At 36.6% G+C, this 26,435-nt stretch overlaps 1 protein-coding gene across 7 annotated transcripts in view; it reads left to right on the top strand.

Annotated features, from left to right (window-relative positions):
* Positions 1 to 26,435, top strand: part of ELF2 (E74 like ETS transcription factor 2) — a 97,062-nt gene that overhangs the window by 49,246 nt on the left and 21,381 nt on the right. The window contains exon 2 of one of the 7 annotated variants that reach the window (XM_018061548.1): positions 2,676 to 2,778. The exons of 5 other annotated variants lie outside the window; for them this stretch is intronic. The gene's annotated coding sequence lies outside the window, so the exon portion shown is untranslated. Of the gene's footprint in view, positions 1 to 2,619; positions 2,779 to 26,435 lie in introns of all 7 variants that reach the window. One more of the 7 variants, XM_018061549.1, reaches the window with a different exon arrangement.

Raw genomic sequence — 26,435 nt, 5'->3', positions numbered from 1 at the left:
ATTATGGGAAGAAACAGTTAGTTAAGATATTACTCAGTTTTTTTTTAACCTTAATAGTGATGAAAGTATCATAAAGGAGTCTGGGGAAGGCAGATAAGTTTGACAGTAAGCATGTTGATTTTGATTTGAAGCAGGGCATCTGAGGGGATATATTTAGGTATTTAAAAAGACATGTAAATGTATGGTTAGTGTCCCATCACAAAAGAGAAAGCATATTCAAATTAGGATAATTTAAAGGATGTTTTAATAAATGGATAGTTACAAATATGTCAGTCAGTGTAGGGTGACCATAAGTGATAGCGTGGTACTCCTGAGCTAGCAATAATAGAGTTATTTCTTTCCTTTGGCCCAAGGGCCAGAGGGAAGGGTTACTGGAACCCAGAAGAAGAGAGCCCTGGAAGGAGGGTTACCTTGAGAGAATCTGGAACCTTTGGTCAGAGGACATAGCTGACTTGAGGGCAGTGCCACATAGAAGGAGCCCAGGGAAGTCAGCCTCCTGGGACAGAGAACAGAGTGGAGGGTGGGAAATAGATCCATAGAGCAAATGAAAGACTTATCTAGTACAACTGACGCTTAGTACAGAAAGGTCAAGGAGAGAGTAATTGGAGAATCATGCTCATTGAAGCCATAGAGATAAATGAAAGCTCCCAGGGGAGAGGAATTTGAAAGATTTCCTCAGGGCAAGATTTTAAATTCTGCATTTGTCACTCTGATCAAGAACAAAGGACACAGAATTAAGAAATTAACCTTAAGGAATGTTTACATTTTGAAGATGTGAACAAGAGCTAGAGAGTAGTCAGATATGATAGAAAATCCTGGGTGACTAATCTTGAGCTTAATTTTTTTTCTTTTAAGCCTTTTAAGTAGCTCTCTTTAGTAGGAAAAGGAAGAGTATTCATTGGGTTAGTTAGTCGTGGTTTCAGGTTTCTGCTTTATCACTTACTTGACAATAATTAACCTTTTCAGAGTCTATCTTACTGTCCTAAGATAGGAGTTCAAGGTTGTGAAGATTATATAAAATAAACCTATAAAACTCAGTGCTTGTGATGTAAGTACTCCGTAAGTGTTCCTTAACTTCATTAACACCTCTCTTTGTGCCTTCAATATGGAGAAGGCCTTTTATACATTGAAACACACATTTGTTTAATACTTCTCTACTTCTCTGTTGTAGTACTTCTCTTTCCTTTCACTTGGACTTTTTAAAAAGACAAATGTTTTATACCATAAGCCTGTACTTGTTCTTTCTCATTCCTTCCTTAACTTTCTGTGCTCTGGTATCTACATTTACCATTCTCCTGAAGCTCTTTTGTTTATCAGATTTCCAAGTCCACTCCTCTACCAAATTCATTGACCCACGGAATTATCCAGAAGTAGAGCCTTTTAAATCTGGCCTTCTGATCTTCAGAAACACTGTAGCTATTTCCTTTCTGCCCTCTAGGTGCCTGTGCTATTTATGCTTTTGAGCTTTTGCTCAAATATAGTTTTCTATCAAGAATGTCAAGTATTATTCATACTTTCAGGCCCAGCTACATGCAACTGCCTACACTCCCTCTCCTGATCTGTTAGACCATCTGCATGTAGGCACTTAATCATTTACTTTCTTATACAATTCTTGTGTGTATACTCCTTTTGGTTTCAAAGTAAGCATACAAGCCCCTTGAATACAGGGCCCATACTTTTATTCTATTTATTTTATTTAAATATAATATATAACATAGTGTTTAACACATAACTGTTAAGAAATATAGACTGAAGCAAATTGAGTTTTGACTTAGAATTGCAATATAATCAAGAATCATATATGTAAAATCTTAAATGTGTTTTCTTTTTTATATAAGCTATAAAAAGCTATTGGATACTGTTGGGTTATTTAAAGTATAAAAAGGTACTTATCCAAAACATAAATATTGTCATCCAGAATATATCAAAGCCATAATGTTTTCATACTTAGATTAACTTTATCTTAAAAATCACAGTAAGTTTTATTCATTCTTGCTTATATTTTCATCTAACAAAAGCAATACATGCTCACTGGAAAAACTGGAAAGTATTGCAAAGAATAAACAGCGAAAATAACCCATAATCTTACCAGTGAGGGGACAGGAACTACCACTTTTCTAAATTCCCTGCTTATCTTTTTTAATGTATGTTTTAAGCATAATTAGCATCATGTTATATAATGCACATAGACTTATTTATTAATCTTTACTAACAAACATTGACTGAAAGGGATCTGATAGCTTCCTGCTACTCTCTTCTGATTGTTGGAAACAGGACTTTGGTTTTTAACCAGGTATCAAAATATAAAAGGTTGGTCTTACTAGTTAAAGTAATTGTCAAGAGAACTCAGAAAGCTTTTTTTTTGTGATCAACAAAATTGTGTCTAGAGATTAGCTGAAAAGATAGATGAATGATAAGAATTTTTATATACTTCAATAGAAAAGTAGTGCTTTTCTTTTTAATAAATGAAAGATTAGCTTTTTTGAAATGGAGTTTTAAAAAATAAAAATCAGATTTCTCTTGAAAAATAAGGAACCAAATTTCTTTTTTGAAGAATCTCAAGACTAGGTTGACTTCATGATGAGTTGTGAATAACGTTTGTATTTGTTATACCGTCAGAAATCCTCCCTGTGGCACAAGAGGACTCTTTTAATTAGAAAATATTGTTGCCACAGGGAGGTAGAAGATCGACATGAAAAACTGGGGATCTGAAAAGGAGCCCCTTTCCTAGGATTACCTGAAGGGGAAACAGATTGAGCCAGAAGGAAGACAATGCTGGTAGGTTGGTCTTTAATTTATTAAGAATGTTTACAATTTACATTTAATTATAATTATTTCTACTCCCTCTACCATATTTTTGTTTAAAGGCTGACAGTGGGTCCTCCTTATAGGAGAAAGATTAAAATAGTAATTTTCTTCCTAAATAATTTGCTATCTAAAATTAAATCCCCTGTCTTGTTCCTAATACTTGTTTCTTTTTATGGATAAAACTCTAGAGCTATTTCCTGCCTCCACTTCCTTGGGAGTTACTACTGACTGAACATCTTCAAGTCTGTTTCTTTTTTTTTTTTTTCATGTCTGTTATTTCTGCTACTAATCTATACTTTTTCCTAAAATAACTTTTTGAGAAGTGTTTTCTTTCAGTCATCTATTTTCTTGAGTTTAGCCTGGTCACTAGTTTTCTAAAAAGGTAAAGTGTAAATCTTGTTTATTTAGTTTTGATTCTAGAATTGTTTGAGTTACAATTACACTATTATTTAGTTAGCATTATTAGAGAAAAGTTTTAAATATTTTATTGACAGTGTTTCATTTAATCTCAGATGCCATCAAAAGTAAGAAACATTTTTAGACCACTGAAAGAAAAAATGCTGGCAATTATAAATTTTAGGATATCATCAATTGTGAAATACACCGATTTCAGAGATTCCAAAATGTGAAAAAATGTCTTAGAATTAATGAACTGTGTTATCATGCAGTTATGAATCTTCCTGGAATTCCCATTATCTGCGAATTAGATATCAAAATATCTGGTTTATGAAAAATGAGATGAGTTGCAGTTGTGGAGATATCTATATATGCTGCTGCTGCTGCTAGGTCGCTTCAGTCGTGTCCGACTCTGTGCAACTCCATAGACAGCAGCCCACCAGGCTCCCCCGTCCCTGGGATTCTCCAGGCAAGAACACTGGAGTGGGTTGCCATTTCCTTCTCCAGTGCATGAAAGTGAAAAGTGAAAGTGAAGTTGCTTGTTCAGTCGTGTCTGACTCTTAGCGACCCCATGGACTGCAGCCTATCAGGCTCCTCTGTCCAGGGGATTTTCCAGCCAAGAGTACGGGAGTGGGGTGCCATTGCCTTCTCCCCTATGTATGTTAAGATCTCTAAATTCTTTACTGTCTTTTGAGAGAGGGTATTTAAAGCACCATTTAATTATGTTATTTAAAAGTATACAAAATAACCATAAGATACAATTTTAGATTATGGAGAGTATAGAAGATGAAAAAGTATTCTAATATGATGCTTTTACTTAACTCAGGAGGTAGTTCGGGAATTCCCTGGTGGTCCAGTGGTCAGGACTTGGTACTTTCACTGCTAGGGCCCTAGTTGGGGAGCTACGATTCCTCAAGCCACCACAGGGCCAAAAAAAAAAAAGTAGAATTTTATCATAATTGGCAGTTTTTAATTGAATTTTGTGACTTAGAAAGCTTTTAAACTATCATTTTAGAACAGGATCCTTTAAAGGCTTCTTTAAATAGCCACAGATTTCTAGTGGTCAAAAGCAAAGAATTACCCCATCAATTAATAAAACACAAGGAATGATTTTAAATGGTATTTGTATACTTTTCAAGAAACATCTGTTTTATATAAAAGGAAAGATAAGTATATCCAGACAGTAGATCATTAAAGGATATTTGTTTAGTTTGGGAAACTAGTCGAATTCATTTCTTTGCACTCAGACTTGTTTTTTAAACACTAATAACTTCCAATTTTATATATAACAATGTGTCTAAGTAATACAGTTTTATTAACTCAGACTGTGGAGAGGGTTAAATGCAGATTATATAAAATTTTAAATGAGTAGCATATAAGGTTACAAGTGTTACAAAGTAGGGACAGCTCAGGCTTCTTAGGCATACAAATAGGAATGCTTTAAAACTGTAGGCAAATCCATTCCTCTCCCAGCTTTTACTGCAGACCTACAGCCTGTCAGGCTCAGAGCTGAAATTCTTGTGATAAGCAGGACCCTGCCTTTGCCCTCACCAGGCTTTCCGCTTTGTGGAAAAGATGAACAGTTAAACACATTGCTGCAATACAATGTGATGAGTTAGTGTTATGGTAGGATTGATGAAAGGTTTAGAGAGCATACAGCAGAGGAATGGCTAGGAGGTCAGAGAATGCCTTCATGAGGAAGTAACATTTAAACAGGTTTGAAAGGTGTGAAGTAACTAGCCATGTAGTGAATAGCATGTCTGAAAGTCTGGAGGAAGGAGAACATAGTGTATTTAATTAGCAGAAAGGTATCCAATATGGCTAGATTATGGTTTATGGCAAGGAAAGGGGATTAAAATGAAGCGAAAGAAGTAAAAGCTTAACTGGTGAGGACTCTGAAACCTTTATTTCTGTTTTTTGGGCCTTATCTAAAAGGTGGTGGGAAGCTTTATTAAGGGTTTTAAACAAAGTATGTTTTTTATACAAATTTGTTTCCAAAATATTGAGTACTGTAAATGAAAAGTAAAGTAAGACAATAAAAGCATTACCTGAAATAACGACTGAAGTCCTTAGCTCCTCATTCAGTTTCCTAATTTTAAGCTAGTTGACTATTCTTATTCACTTTCCACTAAATTGTCTGCCTCAGCAGATTTGGGCTATAGATGTGCTCATTGCCTATACTAAGCTAAAAGTTAATAGAGATTAAAGAAGTTAGCACAACTAGCGTTTCTTTTAGGAATCAAGATATGGGTGCTTTGATATAGTGCTGTTTCAGGAGGAGGAATCATTGTCCCTTCTGCACGCCTCATGCCCTGTTGTAAACTTGGGAAAGGGTCTATACATTTTCTCAGATTTGTGAAGGGGCGCATAACTTAAGAACAAGAACACTTTTAAGACAACTGTTAACTATTAGCTTTTGCATGATTTTTTAATGTTTTTGTATTGTGGGCCTTTTTGGCCATGTGGTAAAGCCTGTGGACCTTCTCTCATATTTAATGTTTTTAAATATATAAAATACCTAGGAATACCAAGGAACCAAATATATTGAAATATAGCTTTCAGGCTATTTTTAATTGTGATATATTAATACATGTGTCCTTAATAATGTATTAAATAATGAGATTTAATGGCAGATCAAATTTACTGCTATAATTTCAAAGTGGTGATGACCATCAATTATATTTTGAGAAATATGTAATAACTATAATACGATATGAAAATATTTTATGATTTCTGTTGGTCATGAGGTCACAGATAATGTGACTGTGAAAACTACTGTAGTTTGTACTTCATTTAAAAGTAAGGTGCTAAATTTCAGGTGGATCTAAAAGACAGTTTTCCTCTATTTCATTCACGTCTTATTTTAGCTGTCTACCTTATCTTCCTTTTCTTCTCCACATTCGGCACTACTTCTGTTCTCTTTCTTTAACAGCTCATAGTAGGGATCTGAAAGCCACTTTAAATATGTTTCTTATTGAATACAGTTTTATGATTTCTGCTAAGGAAAAGGAAAAAACCTCTTAACTGTACAGTGGTAGTTTTTCATGCCACTTAATGGCTTGACTTAACTTATTCTAAAAACATTCTAGTGTTTGTACATCAAGTACATTTCTTAGAAGCCTCATCTAATCTTTCTTTACTTTTTTGTTGGTTTGAGATCCCTTTGATTTCCATAAAAAAAATTTCTGTGACTAGTGGTTCTCAGACTTCAGTATTCACCATAATCATCTAGAGTGCTTATTAAAATACAGATTGCTAGGCCTCACCTCCAGGATTTGTGATTCAGTGGGGTGGAATTGAAGAATTTGCATTTTTACCAAGTCCCCAAATGACGTTGATGCTGTTGGCCCAGGATTCATACTTTGGGAACCATTCTCTTGACTGTTGGGAATGATAGCGCTAAAAGAGCTTCTGCCACTGTGAGAACTCAGTTAATACTGTAGTTTCTTACTGTGTTGTATTTTACCCATCACAAAGATTGCTGTTGAGGGTGCTGCTGCTAAGTCGCTTCAGTCGTGTCTGACTCTTTGCAACCCCGTAGACAGCAGCCCACCAGGCTCCCCCGGTCCCTGGGGTTCTCCAGGCAAAAACACTGGAGTGGGTTGCCATTTCCTTCTCCAATGCATGAAAGTGAAAAGTGAAAGTGAAGTCGATCAGTCGTGTCCGACTCTTAGCGACCCCATGGACTGCAGCCCACCAGGCTCCTCCGCCCATGGGATTTTCCAGGCAAGAGTACTGGAGTGGGGTGCCATTGCCTTCTCCAGCTGTTGAGGGTGAAAACATACTAAAGTTCTTTCAGGTTTGTATGAGATGATGTAGTGCATTACTATTATTAATTAATTCACCAGTAAACATTCATTGAGCATCTGCTATATATCAGGTACTATTTAAAGCATGGGCTTCCCTTGTGGCTCAGCTGGTAAGGAATCCGCCAGCAATGTGGGAGACCTGGGGTCGGTCCCTGGGTTGGGAAGATCCCCTGGAGAAGGGAAAGGCTACCCACTCCAGTATTCCGGCCTGGAGAATTCCATGGACTGCATAGTCCATGGGGTCACAAAGAGTTGAACACGACTGAGTGGCTCTCACTGTTTAAAGCACGGGGTTAGAGCGATAGACAAAAGAGGCAGTGTCTGCATTCAGGCAGTGCTCAGGCTCTAGTGGAGAAAACATGTAAATTCCCCTTAGAGTAAAATTTCTGTATCACAAAGCAGATTACATAAATTAACAACTCCTGAAATTGTTCTTTACAGTTAGTATTTTCAGTTAAGCTAAAATAATAAATTCATGAACCATTTCTTTTTAAGCAATCGAAGCAACAGGTAAATTCTCCCTTTTCCTCCTCCATATGTCAGTTTTTAAGCATAGTTGTGATACTGGTGAACTAACATCTATCGTGTACAAAGTACCTATTATATGCAAAGTACTCACAGCTCCTAGGGAGTAAGTGATTCAGAGTTGACTATAACATGGTGGCTGGCCTCAAAGATGCTTACCAACTAAGTTGAGAAAATCAAGCATTTGAGGAGATAATAGTATTAAGTAGATAAGCTTGGGGAAAGGTGAGGAAAGACAAAAAATAACCAAGTGTAGTAGTTAGTCTGTAAGTTCTAGATTGAATTATTTCTACTGTGGTGGGTCATATTTAAATTTTATCAAAAGGGCATAGTTGACTGTTAAGGCAGAGGGTTTAGGGACAGAGAAGCAAGTCAAATGGAATTAAGCATTTGTCAATCTCACCCTTTAAAAAAAAAAAAATCATGGGGAAATACTGCCATCAGAAGCATAAGTGACTTCTTCCCACTCACAAAAAATCAGGGAATGGGGCTAAGAACTCACGGTGTTTGCGCTTAGTTACAATCTGGGAATGGGATTAGGAGATGAGATAGGATTAGTTTTTATTTAAATTTTTTTTTACATTTCTGTAATTTTTTAATTGAGTAAGTATATCAAGGAAAGAAGGAATATAGCTAATTTCCTTTCTTTCTCTTAGACATTATTAAGATGAAGTACAGATTTTTATAATGGATATCCCATATTCTCCACATTTAAATTCAGCATTTGGTTGTAACTGTTTGATTTCCTTTTACTTTTTAAATCAGCCAAAATATATATCTTACTTAAAAGGAATGAACAATTAAAATTTTTTAATTTGATGAAAATACTTTTCATATGTTTTCTGTAAGACTGAGTCATGATAATAAGTAGTTATCCTCCAGGAGTTTTTTAAGAATATATTTGAACAAAATGAATTATTCGTTAGCCAGAATTTAGAGATTTTCTTATGACTAGATGAGCTTACAAAAGGTAAACCTAGAAAGTTTTACATCGAAAAGAAAAGAGTTAGGTCTCTAAAGCAGTTAGCAAAAAAGGAGTTCTTATTATGCATGTTGTTTGATGCGACTTTTAGGAGAATCTGAATCCTGTTTTTGTTTTGTTTTTCCTACCTTTTTTTCCTTCAACTTAATCCTCGTAAAATAAAGACTTAGAATAATAATTTAAAATGCAAAATTGTTTTGAAGAGGGAACCAAGGATTTGGTTGAAGAGGAGAAAGAACTCAAATAGCACAGTTAACATCTATTTGGATTTACAGCAGTAAGCTTTAGCCATTTGGTTTGGAAAAAAACAAGGCTGGCAGAATAGCATTTGTTTTTAATTTGATTGCTGCATTACATGCTTAACTAGGAGACCCTTAGAAGTTCCAGTTATCTTCTTGAGATAAGACACTGATTATTATGTCTAGGCTTCATCTACAGGCAATATTCTGGGAAGAAAGGCCTTCACACACAAAAAAGAAAGAACTTTTGGTGAACCTCATCCTTGGGAATAAAAGTAAGGGGCATTCAGTTTACCCTGTCACAAAGGGAGTCAGGAACTATAAATTAAAGACCACTATTATAAGATAATATAACCTTGTGTTTAATTTTGTTGTTACCTTTCATTTTTCAGTAGAATTAGTAGCAAACACTTCAACAAAAAGAATCCATAAATACTTGTTTTTGGTGGCTTCAGGAAATGGGGATGCCAATGAAAACTAGTTAATTCTGCAACTAATCTAAAGGGAAACAGAATCCCCAAAGATAGAATAATTGAAAGGAGAAGAAAGCAAACTGAATTTCCTTTCAAGCAAAGAAAAGAACTTGAGGAGTTGCCTTGGCTTTGAGACCATTTGTGGGGTTATTCAAGACTGCCTGTACTGCATGTAGCACTTTTTTTTATGTGGGCTGGAACAAGAAATACAGCCTTGACTGACTATAAAGGAACTTGCCTCTATTAGGGAAAATATATATTTAGAAAAAAAGCTCTTTATAATGTAAAGAGTCTTGTGAGGAGACAGCTATTAGCTCCTGTGATGGAAAGTTCATAGTTTAGCTGAACTTGGGAAGATAACTCTCATTTGAGAAGTGTTAAAAAAAACAAAACAGTGACAGTCATTAAAGCACACACAGTAAGGAAGACTTTATTCAAGATTTGGGGCTGGGTATTGTAGGAAGTCATCATTTATACCCTTTCCTCCCTTAACCTCCTAGTCCATTACCAGATCACATCAGTTTTACCACCAAAATATATCGTAAATCTAACAATTTCTTTCCAACTTTATTGCTACTAGCCTAGTCCAACCTGTGGTTATTTTTTATATGAGCTATTGTGATGACCTTTGGTCTTCCGGTAGATCTTATTTCCATTCCTGCCCCCAGCCCTAATCAATTCATTCATGTTGATTTAAAAAATATATTTATAAATTGAAATGTGATATTCCCTTCCTGAAAAACCTTTTAGTGGGTTCTGACTGCACTTGGGATAAATTTCAGGTTTATTTATTTGTTTACTTGGCTGTGTCAGGTCTTAGTTGCACCACTCGGGATCTTCCTTGCATCTTGTGAGACCTTTTCTGGTGGTGTACAGACGCTGGACTCTGTAATTGTGGCTCTTGGGCTCAGTAGTTGAGGCAGTTGGGCTTCGTTGTTCTGGGGCCTGTGGGATCGTAATTCGCCTACCAGGGATCGAATCCATGTTCCCTGCATTGCAAGGTGGATTCTTAACCACTAGACCACCAGGGAGATCCCAATATTCAGGACTTTTAACATGGCCTTCAAGACACAGAATAGTTTGTCTCCTCTCATCCATCTAGAAACAATAACAACAATAATAGCAACAAAACTCTTAACATTAATATATTTTTACTGTATTGCCAGGAATAGTTCTTAGGGCTTTATATAATAATAGATTTAATACTTTTAGCAACCCTAGGCTGAATAACCTTTCTAAAGCTAGACAGCTATTTAAGTGGTGGAACAATAACTTCAAGTCATGATAAGTCAGATGGTAAGTTAGCTAGGGCTCCAGGGCCCAAGCTCATAAACATTACACTCTGATGAATTACCCAGTACCCTTACCCCAGACATACACATACACTGTTGTCTTTTCACCTTTCCTTTAAATCAAGCTTTATCTTCCTAGGGTGCTCATACATGCTGCTCTCTTTCTGGAACACATTACTTTGCATTTTTTAGCTTTTAATTCCTGGTCATCTTTCAGATATAGTTTGAAAGTCACTTTCTCAGAGAGAGGACCTTTAGCTGATACTCTTCAGTCTCAGCTGTGACAGTTTTGCTATTTTGTTGGAGACTCCCATTCCTTTTTTCTTTTTTGATTGGCACCTACAGAACTTATGATACAATAAACTCCCATGATAAAGTCGTAAGTAATTCTAAAAAATTCACATCGCAGACGTGATTCAAAATATGACATTGTTGTGAATTTAATAAAATGACCCGAGTCAGTCTGTGTGGATGAGGAAATGTGTGTGTGGAATTCAGAATAAGGTATCCAAATCAGTCTAAGGTCAGATTTAGGTGGTTTGGTGCCACCTGCTGGTATTTGTGTTCTCCAGTGACTGCTGTTGGAGAATACAGAGTGCAAGATGGGCGCCACCTCCCAGTTAACATTTGTCTGAATTCATGAAGTTTTACTTTATTATATTTATATTTATTGTTTAATTTTTTCACTCCATGCTTCATAAAGCCAGAGACCATATCTGTTGTGTTTACTGGTATTGCTCAAAGCCAGGCTCCAAGTGGGTTTTGAGTAACATATATTTGTTGATTGAATGAATGAATCAGAAAATGTCATGAACCAGAACAGAATTTCAGAAATTTTGTATTTTATTTAGAAGCTGATAAGTATTGTAGTTTAAACTGATAAGTAATGTAGTTTAATTAGGCTTCATAGATGTATATGGTTGAGAGAAATGAGCCTAGAAAGATAGAGTGGAACCAGATTTTGGTGGCCTTTGAATAAAATAGGAGCTGTGTGAAACATGATCTGAAGAAGATGAGAAGTGAAAAGAACATTTATTTTAAGTAACTAGAGCATACTAAAATAATAGAAATAGAAAGTATGGCTTCCAAAGTACTAAGTTGGGGGGTAGGTTAGGGAATAAATTAAATTTTTAACCAATCTTAACAAAAAAGCAACAGAAGAGGGGAGGAAAAAAGTATGGAAATGCAAATCATAGATCCAGACAGTAGAAATAGTCCAAAACATCAGTTATATTAAAATTACCAATTGTGATCTTAACATGAGTCTGCTATTTTTAACAGATACACAAAACAAAATTAAATAAAAACAATGGAAAAACATGTTTATCAGAGAAATACTAACCAAATAAAGCTAATCTACTAAAATAGAATTCAGGGTACAAATTAATTGGGCCAAAGGCTCTTCAGACTGCCAAGAGGAACAGTCCAGAAAATATAATCATCATAAACTTATATGTGTCTAACAACATAGCCTTGTAATATTATTTAAAGTAAAAACGTTTGGGAATTACCTGGTGGTCCAGTGGTTAGGACTCCTTGCTTCCACTGCAGGAAGATCTACTAAGATACCACAAGCTGTGCAAGCTACCACCAGAAAATAAAGTAAAAACTTTAAGAATTGCAAGGCTAAGTCGATGTGTTTACAAAACTGGGATTTTAAAAACACCTCTGTCAAAACTGACAAATTAAGCAGACACAAAATTTAAAATGACATCAAAGAACTGAACCACAGGATTAACAAATTTGATAAACTAGACATATATAGAACATTGTACCTAACTAAATAAAACACAACCTTGTATATTTTTTTCCAGTTATATTCAGGTCAGTTTTTAACTGTCATAGCAGAATCTCAACAATGTCTGGAAACATCAGTATCATTCAGAATACACTATTTCAAACTTCCCTGGTAGTCCAGTGGTAAAGAATAGTACAGGGCACATGGGTTCAATCCCTGGTCCAGGAAGATCCCTCAAGCAGCAGAGCAACTAAGCCTGTGCACCACAACTACCGAGCAACTTAACAACAACAACAAATAGATTTTAAAATTGCTTAGAAGGCTCATCAGGCTTGCTGTGATACCAGAGCAATGAGACAAAAAAGACCCCATTCACATAGTTTTAAAAATTTAATTAGGTACAGGTATATGCAATACCTGTATGAAAATAAGAACTTTACTTTATGGAGGGACATAACTAAATGAAGAGATACAACAACTTCCTTAAGAAACAATAGAAAAACAGACCAAACCGATTTTATTGGTTCCTTTAATCTTTAATCCATAAACACATGGAAAACTGGACATGGTAAAGTTGTTAATTTTTCTCCTCAGTTCAGTCGCTCAGTCATGTCCAACTCTTTGCCACCCCGTGAACTGCAGCACGCCAGGCCTCCCTGTCCATCACCAACTCCCGGAGTTCACCCAGACTCATGTCCATCGAGTGGGTGATGCCATCCAGTGGGTGATGCCATCCATCCTCATTCTCTGTCGTCCCCTTCTCCTCCTACCCCCAGTCCCTCCCAGCGTCAGAGTCTTTTCCAATGAGTCAACTCTTCGCATGAGGTGGCCAAAGTACTGGAGTTTCAGCTTTAGCATCATTCCTTCCAAAGAAATCCCAGGGCTGATCTCCTTCAGAACGGACTGGGTGGATCTTGCGGTCCAAGGGACTCTCAAGAGTCATGTATAAATTCAATACAATTCCAGTCAAAATTCTAAGAGGACCTTTTTTTGGTGGAATTGACAAACTTGTGGATAGAGATCCAAAAGTAGTCTATACTGCAAAAGAACAAAATATGTGGTACTTACCCTCCTATGCATAAAATTATATAAAATTTTTGAATGTGATATTGGCCCACAGATGAGTAGTTGGATAGAATAGAAGATTAGAGAGCCCAGAAACGCAGTAAGCATACATTTATGCCTGGTATATAGTAGACTGGGCTTACAGAAAGGAAGAATTATTCAATAAATTATATTAGGACAGCTAGCTTTTTATAGAAAAGTAAAATATTAATAGATCCGTGTTTCATACTTTTATTTATTTTTTAATTGATTTGTTTATTCCTCTTTATCACTTTTATTTATGTAAAAATCCAATTTTCCTCCCTCATAGCCATCAAATTTAATTTGATTAATGGGTATTTTTTAGTGTATTAACTGTATATATGGACATGAGTTTGAGTAAACTCAGGGAGATAGTGATGGACAGAGAACCTGGCGTGCTGTAGTCCATGGGGTCGCAAAGAGTTGGACATGACTTAGTGACTGAACAACTGTATATATATCCTGTTGTATAAACTTAAAGTTCATAGAAATGGTATCATGTATCTTAATCTGTTTTTTAGTAAGTCTGTTTTTACTGTTCTTAGTACCCACTCATGTTGCTTTGTATGTATCCAGTCTGTTGTTTCTGACTGCTGCACAGTTCTCCCTGATGGACATCTGCCACATTTCATTCTCCTGTTTGTGGTCGTCTGTGGATCAGTTGGGAGCTTAATGGCCTAGGATAGTCTCAGCTGGGACAACTCAGCCCTCTTCTCTCTAATCTCCCATCATCTTCTTCTTTATTTCTTAAGATGTTGATCAAGCAACTCTAATATGCTAGAGAGTAGTTATATTAATTGGCATTTCTTGTTTTTTTTTGTAATGGATTTTCTCTTAAAATTTTTTTTAATTAGAAAAATTTTTAAATGAGGTGTAGTTAACTTATACATTGTATGTCTCAGATGTACAATAGTGATTCATAATTATTAAAGGTTATGCTATATTTATAGGTATTATAAAATATTGGCTATGTTTCCTGTGCTTTATAACAGCTTATTTATTTTGTACATAGTAGTTTGTACCTCTTTTAGACCCTTACTCCTGTTTTGCCCCTCCCCCTCTCCATTCTCCACTGGTATGTTTTCTGTATATCTAAGTCTGTTTCTTTTTGTTAAAATAACTAGTTTAATTATTTTGCATTTCTTATATAAGTGATATACAGTATTTGTCTTTCTCTGACTTATTTCACCAAGCATAATAATATTCCAAGTCCATCCATGTTGTTGCAAATGGCAAAATTTCATTCTTTTTTTGTGGCTGAGGATGGCACCCCACTCCAGTACTCTTGCCTGGAAAATCCCATGGACGGTGGAGCCTGGTAGGCTTCAGTCCATGGGGTCGCTAAGAGTCGGACACGACTGAGCGACTTCACTTTGCCTTTTCACTTTCATGCATTGGAGAAGGAAATGGCAACCCACTCCAGTGTTCTTGCCTAGAGAATCCCAGGGATGGGGGAGCCTGTGGGCTGCTGTCTATGGGGTTGCACAGAGTCGGACACGACTGAAGCGACTTAGCAGTAGCAGCAGTATTCGTGTGTGTGTGTGTGTGTGTGTGTGTGTGTGTGTGTCTGTTTTTCTCCATAAACACACTGAATGTTCTTTATCCATTTGTAGGTTGATTGATACTTTGAGTGCTTTGTATCTTCACTGTTGTAAATAATGCTGCTGTGAACATTGGGGAGCATGTATCTTTTTGAATTAATGCTTTTGTCTTCTTTGAATATATACCCAGGAGTGAAATTGCTGGATCATGTGATAGTTCTAGTTTTACTTTTTTGAGGAACCTCCATAGTGTTTTCCACAGTGGCTGTACCAATTTACATTCTCATTCGCATTCCTGTTTTCTTCCTAAATCTTGAGAGCGTATCTGAAGTTTCAACCTGAAGTTTAGTGTTTGTTGTAGGTTTTAGTATATAATATATATCAGGTTAAGGAATTTCCATGTAGGACATTGGTTTTGCTTTTGTGTTAGTTTTTCATGGAATCCTATCAGGTGCTTATTCAGCATTGATAAGTTATGATTTTTCTTCATTAATATGATCAGTTAATTGAAGAATTCTTAGGCATTGAACTCTCCTTGCATTTGAGGGTACATCATTTTGCTCTTGTTTTACTGTTAGTTAAGGGCCTGGGAATGGCACCCCACCCCAGTACTCTTGCCTGGAAAATCCCATGGGCAGAGGAGCCTGGTGGGCTGCAGTCCATGGGGTCATTAAGGGTCGGACACGACTGAGTGACTTCACTTTCACTTTTCACTTTCACGCATTGGAGAAGGAAATGGCAACCCACTCCAGTATTCTTGCCTGGAGAATCCCAGGGATGGGGGAGTCTGTTGGGCTGCCGTCTATGGGGTCGCACAGAGTCGGACACAACTCAAGTGACTTAGCAAGGGCCTTTCATAAGTAGTATGGAACTATAATTTCTTGTATTATTTTTATCTAATTTTGGAATCAAGATCACACTAGGCTCATAAAATAATCTAGGTTGCTTTCACTTATTAAATTTTTCTGCTATAAGATAAGAATTAATTTAAGGTTTTGCTGGAATTTTCTTAAAAGGACATTTAAGCCTGTAATTTTTTTTTTGTTTGTGTAAAGGAGGTTTAAGACTACATTTTCTTTGCTGCTTATTATTCTATTCAGTTTTTTTCCTTATACAACTTACACAGGTTCTTTATACAGTTCATTCAGATTTCAACTTTGTTAGTGTGTAATGTTCATAATCCTGATTTATGATTTTTGTGTGTATTATATGTATGGTTATCTCTCCCTTTTTGTTCTTGTATCATATTTGTACCTTCTTTTCTTGGTAACTCTTGCAGAGGTCTATCTGTTTTATTAACCTTTCCACAACCAATTTTTGATTTTGTGAGTCTTTTGTATTTTTAAAAATTATTGCTCTCTATTTCACTTTTCCTGCTTTTTATTATTTTCTTTTTTCCCATCTTTATTGCTGAATGTTTAGCTTATTTATTTTTAAATCTTTTCATTTCCTGGTATCTGAGTACTATTTTAGCTGTGTTGCATATAGTTTCACATGTTTTATTTTTATTGTAATTAATTTCTAAATATTTCTTAAACTACTTTATGATTTCCCTTTTATTCTATGGGCTATTTACACTGTAAGTGATAGCACACATTAGTTTGATTGTATCAAAACTTAAAATTTTTGTAGGACAGAGGATATCATAGACCAACTAAAGTCAAGTTAAACAGCAGGCTGGGAGAAGATATTTGGAACACCTGTCTGAATTATTATCTAGTATACACTAGATAATTAGTGTTATTACACTAGATGTTAACATTCTACACATAAGTAAGACAGAAAGTGTCGTAGAAAGATGACAAAGGATATGAATAGAAAATTCATAGGAGAAATGTTAATGGGCAGTAAGTATATGAAAAAATGTTTATTCTCAGTACTTATTGAAAAGTGAAAGTGAAGTCGCTCAGTCACGTCCGACTCTTTGCGACCTCATGGGCAGTAGCCTGCACCAGGCTCCTCCATCCGTGGGATTTTCTAGGCAAGAGTACTGGAGTGGGTTGCCATTTCCTTCTCCAGGGAATCTTGCCGACCCAGGGATCGAACCCAGGTCTCCCGCATTGTAGACAGACGCTTTACCATCTGAGCCACCAGGGAAGTCCTTATTAGGTATATGCAAATTAATACAGCAATGAAAATTTTCCCGCCATTCAGCAGATGGCAAACATTTAAAAAGTCTAATTATATTTTGTATTGACAAGAATGGAAGAATTTCACATACATTTTAAAATTTCCTCAAAAATTATATGACTTTCTTTTCTAAATTTTTTTTTTACTGGAGGATAATTGCTTTACAATATTGTGTCAGCTTCTGCCACACACTGGCTTGAATCAGCCACAGGAATACACAGATCCCCTCCCTCCTGAACCCTCTCCCTTCTCCTCCGCACCCCACCTCTCTAGGTTGCCTCGGAGCCCTGGCTGAGCTCCCTGTGTCGCTCAGCAAATGCCTACTTGCTCTCTCTTACGCATGGTAGTGTGCATGCTTCCTTGCTATTTTCTCAATTCACCCCACCCTCACATTCCCTCACTGTGTCCGCAAGTCTGTTCTCTATGTCTGTGTCTTCCATACGGATGCGTTAATATATGGTATTGTCTCTCTGACTTACTTCACTCTAATAGACTCTAGGTCCATCCACCTCATTAGGACTGACTCAGATGTGTTCTTTTTTTATAGTTAAATAATACTTCATTGTATATATGTACTTCAGTTTCTGTATCCATTCATCTGTCAATGGACCTCTAGGTTGCTTAAGAGATGACTTTTTAAACTAGGAACATAGACAGATGACTCAAGATTTCTAGCCTGGGATGGTGTAATGTTATTGATAGAGGAAACAAAGGAGATTTGCAGGTAAAAGACCTTTAGATACCACTGGGTTATCCAAACAAAGACATTTACCATACAACTGGAAATTAGAACTTAGACCTAAAAAAAAAAAAAAAAATTAAGTCAAGCCTAGAGATGCTCATTTTTGAGTTAGTTCAGAAATAATATTGAAAGTCATGGTGGTGCGTGGATATTAACTATCATTCTTCAGAGAGTGGAGAATGAAGAGAGAAGCTGGCTAAGGTTTATGCTTTGGAAGAACAGTCACATTTGAGGGTTGTGCAGATGTAGGCCAAGTCAACTGAAGAAAATAGGAAAAAAACACGGCCAGACAGTCTATTATTGTGAAAGTCATATGAAGGGAAGAAGGTCAATAATGGATAGTCAAAAATGGCATTTGTTTGAAGAGGTAGAGTCAGGTGAAAACTAAGAGGAGGTCCTTGGGCTTACTTGGCAGTTAAAAGCTTGAAGGGACTTTTGAAGAACTTTTCAGTGGGTAGGTGCAGAAGATATATTGTAATAGGAGAAGAAATTAGTTAATTTGAATATTCCTTTTAGAATCAAAATAGAATTTAACTTACAGTTGCAGTATATTTTAGTTAAGAACTCCACTGTAAATATTCTCATAAATATGCCAAAAAGAATCATTTATAGCCCTTGTACTTTTACAGGAATTGAAAACAATTTCTAGAGTATTCAAGATACATTCCCTAATGATAATAAAGAACCCAAGTCCTTGAAATCAGTTGTTATAAATGTTGTTTAAAATAGATGATTAACCATTTTAACTCACCTTGTATGGTGTCATACACATAAGGCTACTTAATAAATGCTTTTGGAAGACAATTATTTGTCTAACATCCATTAGAAAAGACCAGCTACAAGAATCAGTTGATGTGTTGTTCTAGGAGTGGCTGCTAAGGATTAGAAAGTTTTTTGCTTAGTATAAACCGTAAAGTGAAGAATCAGCAGGCTCAAAGAGAGTTTGGCCCAGGGATAGCTTAAGTAAAATGCAGAAAACATGAATAAAACTAAGCTAGATTATCAGTTTCAAAAATGGTACATTCTGGATCCTTACTCATCATAGGTTTTTATGGTCCATAAATGCATATGTGGAGAAAATTTTATGATAAAATAACTTCCGGGAATCATAGACCTCCTTGAAAATCTGAATAGTCATAGTTCTTTTCTTCAGAAAAAAATGCTATTTTTTGCTAACAAAACATTTTGCTAACAATTTTTCCTTTATGAACCCCCTATCAAAAATTCATACCTTATAAAGGCTTTTATACATGTAAATGTAGGATGTACTCATTACTACTCTAATTTCATATATAGGCAATTTTGTATATCACACTTGTCTAAGAATTTCACCCTTGGTAGAGGTTCTGTGTGAACTGAGAAGGCTTAATTTTTTTTTTTTTTTGGTTACCTAATTCAGTGCTACCAGATGTACTATGGGCGCCTACAACAGAAAGTGTTGTAGAGTGCCTACAATATTTACTTGCTCAAAGTAAGTGCTGGTTAAGTATTTGTTGAATACATGAATGGGTATGTGAATATAATGTGGGTTCAAACATCTTCATTATAGTAATATTTTATAAAACCTAACTATAATATTAAATGAAATGTATCAGTATAATAAATAAAAATAGAGAATTAACCACAGTAGTTTAAAAACATATGAAATAGTCTATCTTTTCTCTTTGTAAATCTACAGACTTGCACACCTGTATGTGTTTGTCTGTCTCCCAGTATTGATGAACTGAGCTTTACTTAATGGTCCTAAATCTCTTGATTCCAGCTTGTTGTCCTGATAGATAAATTCTTCTTAAACCTTACTTTTCATGACCCTTTTTTTCCCTGCTAAACATGCCCAACACACCATACCCCAGCTTTGAGTTTCATTGTTAGTTTGGCTGTATCAGAAAAGCTTAGACTGACCCCCTCTTATTGTTCTCCCACCATTCACTGCTCAAATTTTTTTTCAATTTTTTAAAAATTTCTCAGGAACACTCTTAACCATTGCTCTAGCTTTGACATTAAAAAGTAAAACATCAATACTTTATAATTTATAAAATGGTAAAATGGGTTTAACTTTTCATCCATTTTGTAACTTCTTTATAGAAGATTATTTTGTAGAATTTTTAACCTCGAAATCATAAGCTACCATGTGATTTTGGTTAAATTATTTAACTTCTTGGGGCTTCAGTTTCCTGATGTGTAAAATAGGGCATTGGATAAAGCCGGGGTTTCTCAAATAACCCTACCATTGGTGGTTACAGAGTTACTATCACTAAAATAGGAAGTATTTATCCTTCTCCAAAATTATAGGATGTTAAAAGTATATGACATTAAATGGATAAAATGTCTCCTTCATTTGATTCCTACCTGTAATTTTTTTAAAGCCTGTTGCCCTTGGTACTTGTATCTAATAGAGCACACAGTTACATATTTGGTTTTAAAGTGTAATATATTTGATTCATGGAAGTCAGGAAAAGAGATCATGATGTTCAGTTCAGGTCCTTAATTTTTTCAAAATCTCTAGGTGATATGGTCTTTTCAACCATAACGTTTTATGATTCTCTTTTCTAAATAAAAAATACAAAGGAAATAACCAGAATAAGCTAAAAACATTAAAATCGGTATGGTATAAGACACAATTGTATGTTTACATACCTCTAAAGAATTTTTACCATCTTGGTTATTCCAGGACCGTAAAATCATTCAAATACCCAAGGGTATCTAATTATTTTCAGTTATATTAGCCCTGGATTCCTAGGTAGCTCAGTGGTTTAAAAAAAAAAAAAATCTGCTTGCCAGTGCCGGAGCTTCACGGGATGTGGGTTTGATCCCTCTGAGAGGAAGATCCCCTGGAGGAGGACATGGCAACCTACTTCAGTATTCTTGCTGGGAAAATTCTATGGGCAGATTAGCCTGGTGGGCTACAGTCCATGGCATCACAAATAGTCGGACAAGACTGAGTACACATACATTCATTTGTTCATTCATTCATATTAGACTTTAATGGTAATGGTTATATTTTGATGACTTACTTATTTTTAAAATGGAGAGGCTGGAGGATGAAAGAATTGATGCTCAGATTATACAGACAGACATGAACTTCTCAGGACTCTGTAGTTGAAAGTTACAGGTCATTTTTAAACTTTTCCCTTCTTTCTTTAAGCTGTAAAATGTGACAAGTTGGGAGTTTAAACTGCTCCTTTTCTGTGTTAATTATCTTCTGCTGATTAACAAATCATCCCAAATTTAGCAGTTTAAAACAATAAACATTATATTATCTAGTTTTTGAGATTAAGGATTGGAGATTGATTTACCTGCATGGTTCCTAACTCAGGATCTTTCATGAGCATGGAATCACCTGAGGGCTTGATTAGGGCTGGAGGGTTTGTGTCCTAGAGAGTTCAGTCACGGGACCGTTGGCAGGATGCCATTGTTCCTTGTCTAATGGGCCTCTCCACAGAGATGCTTCCTCAGATTGATCCAAAAGCAAGAGGTCAAGCACTTTCTAAAGTCACGTATGATCACTTCAATTCTCTTCTGTTTGTTAGAAGTGAGCCATTAAGTTCAGCCTACACTCAAAGAGAAAGAGGGAAATTATATTCTACCTCTTGAAGGAAGGAATATTAAGGAATTTTCCGAAAAGTAGGTACTAAATGCATCATAACAGATAAACAAGCCTTGTTACTTTGGAGCTTGGGGAAGTGTTTGTGGTGTGGGGCCACCCAAAAGGAAGAGTCATGGTGGAGAGGTCTGACAGAATGTGGTCCACTGGACAAAGGAATGGCAAACCACTTCAGTATTCTTGCCTTGAGAACCCCATGAACAGTATGAAAAGGCAAAATGATAGGATACTGAAAGGGGAACTCCCCAGGTCGGTAGGTACCCAATATGCTACTGGAGATCAGTGGAGAAATAACTCCAGAAAGAATGAAGGGATGGAGCCAAAGCAAAAACAATATCCAGTTGTGGATGTGACTGGTGATAGAAGCAAGGTCCTATGCTGTAAAGAGCAATATTGTATAGGAACCTGGAATGTCAGGTCCATGAATCAAGGCAAATTGGAAGTGGTCAAACAGGAGATGGCAAGAGTGAACATCGACATTCTAGGAATCAGCGAACTAAAATGGACTGGAATGGGTGAATTTAACTCAGATGACCATTATATCTACTACTGTGGGCAGGAATCCCTTAGAAGAAAGGGAGTAGCCATCATGGTCAACAAAAGAATCTGAAATGCAATACTTGGATGCAATCTCAAAAATGACAGAATGATCTCGTTTGTTTCCAAGGCAAACCATTCAATATCACAGTAATCCAAGCCTATGCCCCAACCAGTAATGCTGAAGAAGCTGAAGTTGAATGGCTCTTTGAAGACCTACAAGACCTTTTAGAACTAACACCCAAAAAAGATGTCCTTCTCATTATAGGGGACTGGAAGGCAAAAGCAGGAAGTCAAGAAACACCTGGAGTAACAGGCAAATTTGGCTTTGGAATACGGAATGAAGCAGGGCAAAGGCTAATAGAGTTTTGTCAAGGAAATGCACTGGTCATAGCAAACACCCTCTTCCAACAATACAAGAGAAGACTCTACACATGGATATCACCAGATGGTCAACACTGAAATCAGACTGATTATATTCTTTGCAGCCAAAGATGGAGAAGCTCTGTACAATCAGCAAAAACAAGACCGGGAGCTGACTGTGGCTCAGATCATGAACTCCTTATTGCCAAATTCAGACTTAAATTGAAGAAAGTAGGGAAAACCACTAGACCATTCAGGTATGACCTAAATCAAATCCCTTATGAGTATACAGTGGAAATGAGAGAGAAATTTAAGGGACTAGATCTGATAGAGTACCTGATGAACTATGGACGAAGGTTCGTGACATTGTACAGGAGAGAAGGGATCAAGACCATCCCATGGAAAAGAAATGCGAAAAAGCAAAATGGCTGTCTGAGGAAGCCTTACACACAGCTGTGAACAGAAAGAAGGGAAGCGAAAAGCAAAGGAGAAAAGGAAAGATATGAGCATCTGAATGCAGAGTTCCAAAGAATAGCAAGGAGAGATAAGAAGGCCTTTCTCAGCGATCAATGCAAAGAAATAGAGGGAAACAACAGAATGGGAAAGACTAGAGATGTCCTCAAAAAAAAAAATTAGAGCTACCAAGGGAACATTTCATGCAAAGATGGGCTCTATAAAGGACAGAAATGGTCTGGACCTAACAGAAGCAGAAGATATTAAGAAGAGGTGGCAAGAATACACAGAAGAACTGTACAGAAAAGATCTTCACTACCTGGATAATCACAATGGTGTGATCACTCACCTAGAGCCAGTCATCCTGGAATGTGAAGTCAAGTGGGCCTTAGAAAGCATCACTACAAACAGAGCTAGTGGAGGTGATGGAATTCCAGTTGAGCTATTTCAAATCCTGAAAGATGATGCTGTGACAGTGCTGCCCTCAATATGCCAGCAAATTTGGAAAACTCAGCAGTGGCCACAGGACTGGAAAAGGTCTTTTCATTCCAATCCCAAAGAAAGGTAATGCCAAAAAATGTTCGCTAGTAATGCTCAAAATTCTCTAAGCTAGGCTTCAGCAATATGTGAACTGTGAAGTTCGAGATGTTCAAGTTGGTTTAGAAAAGGCAGAGGAACCAGAGATCAAATTGCCAACATCTGCTGGATCATCGAAAAAGGAAGGGAGTTCCAGAAAAACATCTATTTCTGCCTTATTGACTATGCCAAAGCCTTTGACTGTGTGGATCACAGTCAACTGTGGAAAATTCTGAAAGAGATGGGAATACCAGACCACCTGACCTGCCTCCTGAGAAACTTGTATGCAGGTCAGGAAGCAACAGTTAGAACTGGACATGGAACAACAGACTGGTTCCAAATAGGGAAAGGAGAACATCAAGGCTGTATATTGTCACCCTGCTTATTTAACTTCTATGCAGAGGACATCATGAGAAACTCTGGGCTAGAAGAAGCACAAGCTAGAATCAAGATTGCCGGGAGAAATATCAATCACCTCAGATATGCAGATGACACCACCCTTATGGCAGAAAGTGAAGAGGAACTAAAAAGCCTCTTGATGAAAGTAAAAGAGGAGAGTGAAAAAGCTGGCTTAAAGCTCGGCATTCAGAAAGCGAAGATCATGGCATCTGGTCCCATCACTTCATGGGAAATAGGTGGGGAAACAGTGGAAACAGTGTCAGACTTTATTTTTTGGGGCTCCAAAATCACTGCAGATGGTGATTGCAGCCATGAAATTAACAGACGCTTACTCCTTGGATTGAAAGTTGTGAGCAACCTAGATATTACTTTGCAAACAAAGGTCCATCTAGTCAAAGCTATGGTTTTTCCAGTGGTCATGTATGGATGTGAGAGTTGGGGTGTGAAGAAAGCTCAGCGCTGAAGAATTGATGCTTTTGAACTGTGGTGTTAGAGAAGACTTTAAGAATCCCTTGGACTGCAAGGAGATCCAACCAGTCAGTCCATCCTAAAGGAGATCTGTCCTGGGTGTTCATTGGAAGGAATGATGCTGAAGCTGAAACTCCAATACTTTGTCCACCTGATGTGAAGATTTGACTCATTTGAAAAAACCCTGATGCTGGGAGGGATTGGGGGCAGGAGACGAAGGGGACAACAGAGGATGAGATGGCTGGATGGCATCACTGACTCAATGGACGTGAGTTAGAGTGAACTCCGGGAGTTGGTGATGGACAGAGAGACTTGGCATGCTGCAGTTCATGGGATTGCAAAGAGTCAGACACGACTGAGCGACTGAACTGAACTGAACTGAAGTGTTTGAGAGTAAAGGCTCTGGAGTTTGAGTTCTTGGGTTCAAATCCTGGCTCTGCTTCTGTTGAACACCATGACCTTGCTCAACATTCCTCATCTAAAAATGAGCACAGTGGTAATATCTGTTACAGAAATGTAAAGCAGAATAAGTGAAAAAACTGAAGGTAAAGCACTTACCCTGGTGGCTTTGATTTTAGTAAAAGTTATTATTTACCTTTTTTCCCTACTAGATCATAGCAGTACTTTGATACAGAGGATGTCATTCTGCAATGTTAGGAGCAGGATATGAATTTGCTGTAAAGTTTCTATCATGCTAACCTAACTATTCTTACTCAATTTTTAAAATGCTGTTTATGAATACCTGCTTAATCTTTAAGACTTCAGAAATGCAGATGTATGTATGTGAATGTGTATATATACACACATATATGCATTATATACACATATTTTCACAGTCTGCATGGCTTGAATGATATTGTATGGAAGAAATGCATTATATTTTAGTCCTGCCACATTTATATTTTAACATTTTACCATGTTGTTAAAACTTCTTTGAACATGTTTTTAATAAAACAATCCATTGAATTTCTTGGTTATTTCCTCAAGCTAGGCCCTGAAAATGAATTTTCTAGATCAGTATATATTTATCTCTTTAAGACTCTTGATATCTGACAGTCATTGCTTTCTTGAAAATGTGTACCAGCTTATATTTCCAGCAGCTATAATTTCTAAAATAGTAAAGTGGATTTTAACTTTTCATCCATTTTGTAACTTTGTCTCATCTTGTTTGTTATTCCTATTATATTGGTGGCTTTTGAAAGCCTGGTTATAGGACCAAAACAGAATTGCATTAAACTCTAGGGAATTATGTTTCTATAAGAGCTTTACATATATAGGAATATTTTCTAGCCTTTCTACATAATTTGTATTAATATTTCATAAATATTATATATGTTTATATATTAACTGTGAAGTATCATGCAGAAATAGACACAGCTTCTGTTCCCTTGGAAGTTAAAATATAAGGCAGATATGGGTCTGTATAATTAAGATTCTGTTGTTTCGTAGCTGTGTCATGTCTGACTCTTTTATGACCTCATAGACTGTAGCCCACCAGGCGCCTCTGTCCATGGAATTTCCCCGGCAAGAATACCGGAATGGGTTTCCATTTCCTTCTCCCAGGGATCTTCCCTACCTAGGGATCAAACCCACATCTCCTGCACTGGCAGGCAGATAGTTACTGAGCCACTAGGGAATCCCCTTGATTAAGATATACCCAGAGTAAAATACACAGACACACACTGTTATCGTCCTTAAAAGATATACCTCAAGAAGCAAACAGTAAGATGAAAGTTATGTATGAGGCTTCAAAGTGGCTCCCACAGTGAGAAGATAATTTGTTTCCTTTTGAGCCAAGTCAGACTGTTGCCTCCAGAAAAAATAAACCTTTAGTTTACCTCACTCTCTTCCTTTCAAAACATATTAATATCTGTTGACTGATAAGAGTGGAAATTCGGGTTTGTTTTCAATTTCAGTGTTCTGTCTAAAGATAGAAATTAGCTCCTTAGTATTCCTTATCATCCTTTCATCTGGAAACTCTCAGTTTATGATACTGCCTGTAGGTGGATGTCCTTATTTTAAATTTACTAGAAATTAAAAAAAGCGACCAGTCATACAGTTTTTTTGTCCAATAGGTGGCAAGTTTGCCTAACTACAGGAAAGAAATCGCTGTTTGGTTTAAGGGAAGGTTGTATTTTGGAAATGGCAGATAGGTTCTTTTTGGGGAGGCCGGGGATTATGGTGGTAGGACTAGGGGAAAGGTCCAAAGGAATCAATGAGTATTTAGAAGAAAAAAGTCATGGACTGTGTAATCTACTCTGAAGTTGCACTGAC

The sequence above is a fragment of the Capra hircus genome, chromosome 17 (genome assembly GCF_001704415.2).
Source record: "Capra hircus breed San Clemente chromosome 17, ASM170441v1, whole genome shotgun sequence".
Taxonomy (NCBI): Eukaryota; Metazoa; Chordata; class Mammalia; order Artiodactyla; family Bovidae; genus Capra; species Capra hircus.
This window is presented reverse-complemented; position numbering and strand designations above follow the sequence as displayed.